Here is a 10661-nt window from a genome sequence, read left to right as displayed (position 1 = left end):
TCCCTTGCTTTCTTCTTTCCTGGGAAACTTGTATTAGTTTTCTGATCCATGCAACTGGACTCCACAAACCTTCTCATTGGGATGTTTGGATAATGACCATCCTGATTGCCTGTGCGCTATGGAATCAGTCTTAGATCCAAAAACTGGCCATAAGATTATTTTCTCTTCTGACGACGACATCCTATCTTCTGAAATTCTCAATAACGTCAAATCATGGACTCTTCGGCCCGACACCAAGAGGAGAATCATCGCTGTACGCCTTGATATTTCGAACAATGTATTTTTGATTCTGGATGTCGCTAGCCAATCAACTACTATCTACTACTAACTACATCCCACACAGGCGGTCGTGTGTCGATTGGACGTGCTGCAGCGATTGCCTTTAGTACCTGACGCACCAACAAGTTTTCTGATAAAACTTCTGAGGATGAGGGTCCACAGAAGGTAGATATAGCAGACTTGTGCACCAAAATTGTGCTGTACGCCAGCTTTTCTTCCAGATGTAAATAAGCTAGGAATCTCGCCACTTGATGAACCTACGGTGTCTGAGGACTCACCTTATTTTGTTCACTCCAGTTCAAGCACCTCTTAATTGCTGGATAATACGTATTCAGCGTCGACTGTCTCCAGCTGGAGTTTAAAAGTTGTCTTTCGACGAGAGACCAGCTGCTGACGAGGTCTCCCCACCCCCAACCAACCAAGCCTGAAGGATTAGCCGGTTTACTTGCGGTGGTGATGCGTTGAACGATACGTCCACTAAAACTTCTTGAAGATTCTCTATCGTCACTGGTGCCTCCACGGCACGCGATCTTATATTTGGCATCCAGAAGGTCTTCTCCCATGGATTATCTGATTTTCTTATAGCTCTGCGAAAAATATGATTGTATAAAAAGTTTAATAGAATATCAAGTAACTTCTACTGCGCGGTGCAAACCTTGTGGTAATACAAAAACTACTGTTGATAATAATATTATTATTTCAATTCCTGTTAATAATTTGAATAAGAAAAGTTATACTCTTAATGATTTATTTAATGTTACATTTTCACATTGGTATCAATCACACAATGAGTTATGTGAACATTGTACTGGAAATGATATAATATTTAAAAATGAAATAACATTGACAAAAGAGATAGTTGTTATTTATTTAATACTATTTTCATCACAGGATGATAAATTAATGAAAGCAGCACACAAATTTAACTTATGTGCTGTCCCAACAACTAAAGTATTAGTAGCTGGACAATTATATAAGACGATGAATGCTATACTTCATCATGGCTCATGTATTGATGAAGGTCATTATATAAGTGTATGTAGAGAAGGAATATCAAATATTTGGGTCGAAGCTGATGACACGCAAGTTAAAAAAAGGCAATGGCCTAGAGGTGCTAAATATGTTTATATAATATTTTTACAAAAGACGGCTAATAAATAATATATATTGGTTATTATAAAATAAAGCCGTTATATAAAAAATTCTTCATTGAAAATACATTTTTATAATATCAAATTTGTGATTGATATTTAATCATTTTATAACTGTATTTTGATTAGTCCTATACAAAAGAATGTCTCGTAATGTATCAGCAATTTCATGAACAATGCTTCATATTCTGCATTATTCGTGAACTGCGAAAAAATATTTATATAAATCGCCAATAATTTGTTTGTATTTTTTTACCTTTACAATAAAAAAAAATGCAGTCCCTCGCGGGATCTCCGAGAAGGCGCACGTGCTGCGGATAACTGTAAAAACCGTGTAATAGCGTGCAGTTTGTGTGCAATAATACTCTTAGAGTATTGTGCGACTCCGCGAAAGTGGTGCCCAATAGGGCGAGTGGTCAAGCCTCGGCTGGTCACTACTCGTACTCGTAAGGGAGTGATCATAATAATCAATTTCAGCTGGTGTTTACGACCTTCTTCTAGCTTCCATAGGTTATATAGTGTGTACATAGTTACGTCTCAAGTTGCTAAATCATACACAGGTATGGGTTGCTGCGTGTGGTGCGCGGTTATACGCGTAGCTTATATGCTAGTTCGCAGTTCTTAACCCAAAGTTGTAGGTAGAGAAATGAATATGTTGATTATCATAAAAATATAATTTATTTGTTTCTCCATTTACTTCTTACAATTATGACGATTCTCTTTATTGTAATTTCGATTGCACATTTGATGCTAGTTCGCAGTTCTTAACCCAAAGTTGTAGGTAGAGAAATGAATATGTTGATTATCATAAAAATATAATTTATTTGTTTCTCCATTTACTTCTTACAATTATGACGATTCTCTTTATTGTAATTTCGAATGCACATTTGATGGTTGTTATTTAGTAGCACCTTGCGTGCTCTTCCTCCTCGTCTCTTTGTTTGTGTTGCCGCGTCGATGCAGATTTTGTGAGGGCTCGTCTGCGTGGCGATGCTCTCCTTCATGGGTGTCCTTTGCAGGTGCGAAATAAGCGGTGGAGGGTACCACTGAATCGGAGGCGTGGTACTTCGTGGTCGTCCAATATCTGGCGTGATCGGTCGGTCCCTCTTGATTCTCGAGCCGGAATGCCCGGTGATGGATTTTGACGGGCTAGCGCCGAATAGCGCCTGTAGCCGGGCCTTGGTCTTCTTCTTCTTCGGTAGCGGGGCTCCTGGAGCCGGTGGTTCGTCCCTGGCAGATGGTGGACTGGCGCCGAGGGTCAGGTCTATCGTGCCCAGAGGATGCAGCGGCTGAGCGCTTGGTGGATCCGGCAATTGTACGCCGGTTGTCCTCGGCGACCGAACGTCGGATGCTGGGGGCGACCGAGCGCTTGATGCTGGAGGCGACCGAGCGCCTGAGGCTGGAGGCGACCGAGCGCCTGATGCTGGAGGCGACCGAGCGCCTGAGGCTGGAGGCGACCGAGCGCCGACTCTTCTCTGTTTGGCCGAGGTGAAATGCAGCGGCGTTGGGCGAGTCTTGCGCCGGAGGACGATTTCGGCCACCGTGGGCAACGTGCTGGCACTCTCTATTTGTGGCGTCTTGGAGAGTTTTTGCGGCGGCTAGCGCCGTGTTGTTTGTCCAACGTTCAAAGTTTTTTAACGACTTGCGCTGGAAAGTGAGACGTCTGGCGCCAATAACTTTTTTCGTGCTTTCTCCGCAGGGGGTCTGACCTATATTCCGGCCGGACGGCTTTCCACTTGCAGGTTGGCCCGGGCGCCTTGCGCCGCCTAGCGGTGCTGCCCGCAACTACGCGCAGACGCGCTATATGCCCGCCGGACTGCTTTCCACTTCCATGTTAGCCCGAGCGCTTTGCGCCGTCTAGCGGCGCCTCCCGCACTACGCGCGGACGAGCGAGCGCTTGCGAGAAACGCTAATATTTCGCGAATATCGTGTTGCCGTAATTTTGTGGTTGCTGTAGGCCGCCACATCAGGCCTAAACATCGGTCGATAAGTTAGCAACTCATGAGTCCATCCATTGATGGGTTATCTTAGTACAACGATAATACCATTACGGCGCACTCAATCAAGTCAAATGAGTAAGATAGTAATGTCTGGGAAATCAGAACAGTAATGGGTGAAAATTCCTAATAAACGATACAGTAATAAGGATAGCCCCGAAGTACTTCAAAAGACTAAAAAACAAACAGCTATAAAGGATTACTGGTTATACCAGAAACCAACAATTCCAACATCTAACTCATTCGATCTACTGAATCAAGATGACGTGAAAGAGAATGAGGAATTGGGTAATCAATCATCCTTCAAAGAAATCAAAGCACCACCTATCTTTGTAAGCGGTGTTCAGAATATTAAGCCACTTCAAGAAATACTAGATAACACAGCACATGGCTGCTACACACTAAAGATCCTAAACAACGATCAGGTAAAAATACAATCTAATAAATCTGAAAAATACTTACCAATTATAACAGCACTAAAAGGAAAAAATACTGAATTCTTTACATATCAAAGGAAAGAAGACCGTAACTTTAAGGTGGTTCTTAGGAATTTACACCAGTCAGTTGAGCTTCAAGACATAAAAGATGAATTGAAAGCAAGAGGACATAATGTGTTGAGAATTAACAACATTCTCCAGAAAACCTCAAAAAAACCTTTACCACTTTTCTTTATTGAACTGGAAAATAAAGAAAACAACAAAGAAATCTACAAAATAGATCTTTTATTACATTCAAAAGTAACTTTCGAACAACCCTACAGGAAGAGGGAAATTCCTCAATGCATGAGGTGTCAACAATATGGACATACTAAAAGCTACTGTTATAAAAGTCCGAGATGCGTAAAGTGTGCTTAAAACCACTTAACTCAAAATTGTCCGAGGAAAATGAAAAGCGGCGAGGTGATTTGCGCTAACTGCGGCGAGAATCACCCTGCCGATTATAAAGGCTGCGTGGTTTTCAAACATTTGCGACAAAAAATGTTCCCTATGCTAAGAAAGAAAAATGTAGGGGAAGCACCACTAACGTCTCAAGATAGGAACTCGACAAGTAAAACGAACCAGCTGGGTAATGTAGTGTAACCAAGTATATCATACGCCCAAAGAGTTAGAGGAGCCCCCCTAAAACAACAAGAAGATAACCCTGCATCTACAACGTTCAATAACCAACACACGAATAAGCTAGAAGAAATGATTATGCAACAAATAACAAAGATGGACTCTATGTTCAATTTCTTAGCAGCCATGATAGCCGAAATGCCTTAATGGCTTGCCATTTAAAAATCGGAATATGGAACGCTAACGGCTTGGCGCAGCATGCTCAAGAACTCAAAACCTTTCTTGAAAATAAAAATATAAATAGCATGCTCATATCTGAATCACATTTCACAAATCGCAGTCACTTGAAAATTCACAACTATAAATTTTATAATACTCAACACCCAGATGGAACTGCTCATGGAGGAACAGCCATAATAATCAAAAGCAAAATTAAACATCATGAAGGAATAAAATATGATAAAGACCATTTACAAGCTTCCAGTATTGTGGTGGAGGATTGGGCAGGACCAGTTACAATCACGGCTGTGTCCTCCTAAACACTCAATTACGGTCAAATTACTAGGTCAATTCGAAGACCTTTTAATACTCTGGGCCATAGATTCTTGGCCGGGGGTGATTATAATGCCAAGCACCTTTACTGGAGCTCAAGATTGAGAATACCGAATCCGAAAGGTAGACAACTATACGAAACCATGCAAAGAAATAATCTTCAGCATCTCTCAACAGGTTAACCTACTTTCTGGCCCACAGACCGAAGAAAGTCTTCAGATTACATAGACTTTTGTGTTACTAAAAGTATAGCTAGCAGCTATTTAACGATTGAGTCTTGCTTTGAGTTATCATCGGACCATTCTCCATTACTAGCCACGTTATCCTCAACAATAAAACTCAACAACGAATTGCCCTATCTCAACAATAGAAGAACAAATTGGGAACACTTCAGAAATATTATAAACAAAGAACTCAACTGCAAAATCTTTCTAAAGTCTGAAATAGAACTGGAAGTGGCCATAGAAAATTTTACTAAAGTAATGCAGAAAGCAACCTGGGAATCAACTCCGGTAATGAAGCCCCAGAATAATATGCAATATTGTTCAATTAACGTTAAAATAGAAGAAAAACGGAGGATTAGGAAGCAATGGCAGCTCACGCGATCAGCCAAAGATAATACTAAATTCAACAAGACGACGAAAGAACTCAAAATACTGCTCCATAACGAAAAAAACCTGGCCATACAAAAATGTCTTGAAAATCTTACAGCCACAGTTGCCACTGACTATTCATTGTGGAAAGCCACAAGAATAATAAAACAACCACAACAATCAATCCCACCGATCAGACTATCAAATGGTAATTGGGCAAGAAGCGATGCTGATAAAGCCGAAGCTTTTGCATCTGGCAGAAGTCTTTAAACCCTACGATTCAGAAATTGACGCACATGAAGAAGAGGAAATTTACCAACTTCTTGAAGCCCCACTGAATATGTGTCGGCCAATAAGAAATTTCAAAGTCAAAGAAATATAAAGGATACAATTAAAAATCATCTTAATCCGAAGAAGGCGCCTGGATTCGATTTACTAAATAAAAAGTGCTACAGGAACTACCAGAAAAAGCTTTCAGGGCAATAACCATCTTCTTCAATGCGATGATGAGGCTCAGCTCTGTACCTAACATTTGGAAAGTGGCACAAATTATACTAATACAACAATAAAAAATTTTAAATACACAAGGCTCAAATGATAAAAATTAATAAATTAGAGTGAGAAAGGCCAATAGGAGCCCGGACGCGGTATTTATTGCGTAAAAATTATGTGCTGTTTATTTAGTAAAAGTTGTTGATGTACACGATATAAACTCGTAAATAAACATTATAAAATGACAAATACTAAACGTTTCGGCCCACTTCAGGTCCTTATCAATGGTAATGATCTAATATTAGTATAAAAACGAGAACTCGTGAGGCGGAGTAATGCATCCGGAACGCAACTTATACTAACTAACATAAAGCGCTTACAAGATTATCCAATAGATCACAGATAACTGTGAGATTCCGCGTGGGTTAAGCTCATCACACAGCCGCTTAATTTTGTTCTTAGGCAAAATGGTGGAGGCGGGCGCGAGCAACCGAGTAACACCAAATCCATAGTAAAACCGATGGTGAAGTTCTTAATGTCGGAAAAGAATGTATGTTCAGTATAAGCATATGGAGCTGAGGAAATAGGGGTGGCGAAATTAATAAAAGATGCAAGATGCAAAGCTACGATGAGTATGAAATCGAAAGATTTTGAGGATGAAAATGAAAAAGATAAAGTTACTTACAAAATAAAAATGAATTTGATGTCCAACATAATTAGAAGCGATGCGAGATTCTATGAAAATTTTTTTGAAAATTTTTTTAGAACCCGTTGAAAATTTCGTTTAAAAACCATATGATCGGAAACAGAAAACAAACTGATCTAACGAGCTGCTCGATGTCTAATGAGGAAACCGTACACAAAGAAAGGAGACAGAGTAAAACATTCGAGATAATAACAAATTTTATAGAACAAAATCAGGAACGAAAACAAGGTTAAAAACAAAAACATGGGAGAAAACAAGGGAAAGGGAAAAAGAATAAAAAAGGAAAGAAGAAACATTAGGAGCATTTATTTATGATGGGAAGGTAAGCATGGTCCAGAAGAATCGTGTCATTTTGGAGGTTTATGCTATTTTTTTGTTGTTTAATGTGTAGCATTTCTGACATAAGTCTCTTGATATAGGAAGGTTCTTCATCTAATATTCGGACGTTATCCCAATTAAACTCATGCCCTGTGAGTCGATGTTCTGTAATTACCGAGTGACAAGAAAGATCACTGTTTATATTGAGGCGATATTCTTTTATCCTTGTTGTTAATTGTCGACTCGTTTGGCCCACATAGGTCGCATCGCAGTCTCGGCTACAGATCTTATATACTAAATTATTACGATTTAAAGCCGGAAGAGGATCTTTATAAGTTTTGATAATGTTAAGTTTATTGACAGACATATATGCCATAGCTTTCTCGGTATTTTTAATAATTAGCATTAATCTTTCTGTGACACCTCTTATGTAAGGGATTGTAAAAAGGAAGGAAGGCAAGGAGGGGAACTGGAAGAGGGACAGGAACTGGAAGGAAAATCGAAGCTAGCTCTTTTATAAATTAAGGATTTAATCCTGTTACGGATGATCATAAAAATAAAATCAATAGGATAGTCATTTTTCAAAAGGATGTTGATGATTAGATTAGTTTTTTTCATGGATGTGATAAGTGGAAGATCCGATCCACTAAGCCGATAATGACACCCTTTTTGTGACATATCGGGAGTTGTGAGTAAAAATTTAAAAATTTTCCCGAAGAAGTCGGCTTCCTGTACCAATCTAATAAGAATATACCCTTTGTTAAAATAATCTTGACATCCAAAAAATTGATGCAGTTGTCGTTGCTCGTCTCAATTGTGAACTGCAGCCTCTTATAAAAGGAATTGAAAACAGTAAGGACAGAGGAAAGAAAGGAAGGAGGGGCTGCGAGAATAATGTCGTCTACATAACGCAAAAAAATGGGCAACGATATCGGAAGTCTAGAAATGGCCTCTCCTCCAAATCTTGAAGGACAATGTCGGCTAACACAGGAGACAAAGGGATCTCATAGGAGTGCCAAAAGTCTGTCTATGGATCCTACCATTGAACCTAAACAATGTGGAGTCGAGAACCAGACGAACGCCCGCAAGAAATTCTTTGTACGGAATAGAAATATTTTGTTCGATATAGTGCTTTCCTATGCCCCTGACCGCAAGCTCGCTCGGAACATTGGTAAATAAGGATACCACGTCTAACGAACATAATTAATAGTGGTCGTCAATAACTTTAAAGTTTAGTTTTTTAACAAGATCGTAGCTGTTAGAAATGTGGCTATGAGCTTTCGGAATGTTCTTAACAAATACAACGTACACAAACTTCACTTTTCCTAATATTACTTTATAATACCCGAGAAAAAGCATTAAAACTGTGAAACTTTAATTTGTTATATCTCCTAAACCAATGTCGACCGCCGCTTGATTCTTGCGGGGAATTACTCAGAACACTCCCTCCTACAAACATGTCTAAGTGGCGATTAAATCGGTGAGGTGTGATCTTTTATGCATATTTACCATTTAATTCATATTGTTGACGATGTACAATATTTTCAATGTCCATTGGATCGTATATCTGCTTTTTCTTACGAAAGTATGCTGGGAAAAATAAGAAAAGTAATTCGTACAGCCAATCATCCGCTAGCACAGATATGCCGCCGTATGCATAAAATGGATAGCATAAAAAAGTTCAATTTTACGCAATCACTTATAATTCTCAAAGAAAAAGAAATATATAAGCAATCGGATTATATTGAAAATAAAATACGAACAATTCATATTTACAACAAAGACGTTGCATTATTGAAAAATAATTCAATAATTCAAATTACACATTTTCACCATAATGAAGAACGAAATATATTACAACTTGGTGGCAACATATGGAATAAAATAAAATCGATGTATTCCTACCCTATAAAACCAAAAAATTTGCAAGAGTGGATATTGGAGCCAACTGTTTTGCCAACAACAATATTGTATGATATAAATAATATTGTTTCCAAAATTATTATAATTCCTATCATAAAAACAGATTATAATAAAGTAAAGGAGATAATCTAGGCTTCTGCTTTATTTCATGATGTAGAAAATTAATTTTTATTTATAAACTCTGTTTAAACTACAAAAAATGTGTTAAAATCTGTTAGACGAGATATTTTACAGTTTCAAGTTAAAAAACTCACCCTGTATATCTGTTTTAACTATAGTGTCACTATTGGCTTGTATATATATTATCCAGACCGGCCATCCAGCCAAACCTTGTAAATTAGAGTTAATTAACCATAATAGGATAACCACCAGTATCGCGCCGACTCCACCTTTATACACGGCCTTTAGACTACACAAGCGCGCTAGTCCTTCTAAGGATAAGGCGATCAGGCGGTTGGAATTACATTAAAGGCCACGCGACACCCCGTAGTGCTTAAGATCTATTCTGTCTGTCTTAGAATAACGATAATTTGCTTGCATGCAAATCCCGCGACCACCGAACACATCCGCATGAGCCGCGCTCGCTTCCCGAGCTTTACGCACACGCGTAGAAAAGCCAACGCGTAGAACCGCTTGCGCGAACTTCTGTACGCACCGTACTGGCATGCTGCACTTTTGTAAATATACGCTTTCTATGTTAAATATCTTTAGTAACTTCTAAATAAATTAATTGTTTACTCGCTTATACCGAGGAACAGTAAGTTGGAGTTTCCCCCTTCTCTCGAATCCTGGCACCGGCGAGCCTTGATCCGCGGCGTATGGAAAAGGTGAAACGTTACAGGTTTTTAAAGCGTATTTTCCACAAAAATCGGCCTAGAGGATTTCTCTTTTTTTTAAACATGTGTGTCTTGCTTTTCTGCATCGTTTGAGACTTTATACGTTTCATTTAAGCAATTAGGTAAATTGTTAATGACTAAAAAATATAAATAATAAAAAGTTATTGCATTTATTGTTTGAGCTGGAAAAAATGATATATGTGCTACAAAAGTTGTAATAGTATGTTTGGAGGACAAAATAAGTTTAAAACATGATGAATTTCATGTTTTTATTAATAAAGCAATATTTTAAATTTAACATTACATAATAATTAATAATTTTATTATAATGATAATTGTTAGTCATTGACACCACCTTGAATAATTCCAAGTAAAAAAAAACCTTGTTGAACAAAAGGTATAATAGCTGCAGTCTTTTGTTCAACAAGGTTTTTTTTAGTTACTTGGAATTATTTAAGGTGGTGCCAATGACTAACAATTACCATTATAATAAAATGGTAAATATAGCGAATAGGGGACCCAGCCCCGATGATTTTGACCTTGACATATGTTGTCAAGGACATAATTCTGAGTAACTTTTTCTTCTAATTTAATCGTCGCTCGTTGCTTATTAAAAAGTTATTAACAAAAAAAGTTTGAAATATACCAAGATTTATACATAGTCTGACAATGAAAAACTGGATATTTAAGAGGATGCCGGATACCGACAGAATGCGAATATTAGTAGGATTGCAAAATATTTTTGTTGATTATAGATAT

The sequence above is a fragment of the Formica exsecta genome, unplaced genomic scaffold (genome assembly GCF_003651465.1).
Source record: "Formica exsecta isolate Colony F162 unplaced genomic scaffold, ASM365146v1 scaffold132, whole genome shotgun sequence".
Taxonomy (NCBI): domain Eukaryota; kingdom Metazoa; phylum Arthropoda; class Insecta; order Hymenoptera; family Formicidae; genus Formica; species Formica exsecta.
Note: the sequence above shows the minus strand (reverse complement) of the source record.